This window comes from Limulus polyphemus, unplaced genomic scaffold, assembly GCF_000517525.1.
Source record: "Limulus polyphemus unplaced genomic scaffold, Limulus_polyphemus-2.1.2 Scaffold12232, whole genome shotgun sequence".
NCBI lineage: Eukaryota > Metazoa > Arthropoda > Merostomata > Xiphosura > Limulidae > Limulus > Limulus polyphemus.
In genome coordinates, this window is record NW_013677842.1 from 8,747 (window position 1) to 10,737 (window position 1,991).

Below are 1,991 nucleotides of genomic sequence, written 5' to 3' on the forward strand. Positions count from 1 at the left end.
CTCAAGCTAGAATATTCTTTGGAGATAATAATGTCTGATTTTGAAGTCATTATTACCTCGAGCTCGAATGATTGAAGTTGAATAAATTTGAATCTTACTAAGAGTCTAAGTTAATGTTTCACTAGAATCTACTTCCAAATATTGATTTTTTTTTTTACCGGACTGAAGGAAACGAGGAGAAATAATTAATTTTCTTCTGTTGCTTTTTTCTTTCTCCTGATATTTCTCAATTTTCGTCTATTTCACGACTACTTGGATGATTAAATCCCATGGCAGTCGTTAACATTAAGTTACTTGGTATTTAATTCTTACTAATTATGATAAAAGCAAGGTGTTACGTAGGGTAGGAAAAATATATTTTTTTATTTCCTTGTGAACTTTGTTCTTTGTTTTCACCCTTATTAAGTTTTTAACACTGACAAAAGTTCTGAATCAGGATCTTAACACTAACAAAATCTTTGTATCAGGTTTTTAACAACATAAACAGCTCTGTATCAGGATTTTACCACTAACAAAATCTTTGTATCAGGTTTTTAACAACATAAACAGCTCTGTATCAGGATTTTACCACAAACAAAATCTTTGTATCAGGTTTTTAACAACATAAACAGCTCTGTATCAAGATTTTACCACTAACAAAATCTTTGTATCAGGTTTTTAACAACATAAACAGCTCTGTATCAGGATTTTACCACAAACAAAATCTTTGTATCAGGTTTTTAACAACATAAACAGCTCTGTATCAGGATTTTACCACTAACAAAATCTTTGTATCAGGTTTTTAACAACATAAACAGCTCTGTATCAGGATTTTACCACTAACAAAAGCTTTGTATCAGGTTTTTAACACCAGAAAAAGCTTTCTTTATCAGGATTTTACCACTAACAAAAGCTTTGTATCAGGATCTTAATGCTATAGGTTTGATACAAAAGCTTTGTATCAGGTTTTTAACACCAGAAACTGCTCAGTATCAGATTTTTACCTCTAACAAAAGCTTTGTATCATGATCTTAATGCTAACAAAAGCTCTGTTCTAGGTTTTTAACATTAACGAAAGCGTTGTTGTGTTCTTACTGTTAACTTTTTTCCATTATTTTTTTTCTACAATTTTGAACGTTTATTTTTTATTTCAGCCTCCCATACCAGTGTTGAACGTTGTTGTCGTTGAAGCCCAAGGTCTGGAAGCCAAAGACCCCAATGGTCAGTCAACCGATCAGTTGTTATGTGTAAAAAGTATAAAATAACTCGAATATGCACCTCTTAGGACTTTATTTAGATAAATATATGAATCTGTCTTTAAAATACATTGTGTTTTGTAACTAAACTGTGTTTGTTTTAAGGTGGTTAGTTTGATTTAAGGTTGGTTAAAGGTCACGAAGAAGACTTGATTGTTTTTGTGTTTTGTTTTATCGTACTGATATGATCGTGTGGTTGTTTAGATTAAGGTCCTGCTTTATTTTCACAAAAACACTTTACTACAGAGACTGTATAAACTGTACAACGTATATGCTCCATATTATCATATACTACCAGAATGTTCATGCGCCTGTATTCAACCTTTCTTGGATTGCGTATTTAGACTTCGGTCTACTGTATTTAGGGATAAAAATGGACGTTGTATTTTAAGGTATCAAGGCTGAAAGACACTTATTTTGTTTGAAGTAGGCTAGAAATATGTATGAAAAATAAATACACCATCAAACGTACATCTGAAAAGTGACAACGTGTGATTTAGGTATGTTAAAAAAACAACCTTGCAAACCAAAAAAAAAGAAGTTTCAAGCGTTTTATCTACAGATCAGCTTACAAGTTTCAATTCTGACTTTTTCAAAAATCAGAAATCATTGCGCACAATCGATAAATCGATAAATTAGAAAAAACAGTTAGTTGTGAAAAGTGAATAACCAACACGATTTTTTAGAAGATTAAAGTCATTTGTTTCCCCTCAGAAAAAAATATTTTCATGTTCTAATTTGATTGCATCAAAATTA

At 31.0% G+C, this 1,991-nt stretch overlaps 1 long non-coding RNA gene across 1 annotated transcript in view; it reads left to right on the forward strand.

Annotated features, from left to right (window-relative positions):
* The window catches only part of LOC111083934, a 9,729-nt gene extending 8,508 nt beyond the window's left edge, over positions 1 to 1,221 (forward strand). The window contains exon 3 of the long non-coding RNA XR_002609309.1: positions 1,134 to 1,221. This is a non-coding gene — a long non-coding RNA (uncharacterized LOC111083934). The remainder of the gene's footprint in view (positions 1 to 1,133) is intronic.
* Positions 1,222 to 1,991: the final 770 nt, after the last annotated feature.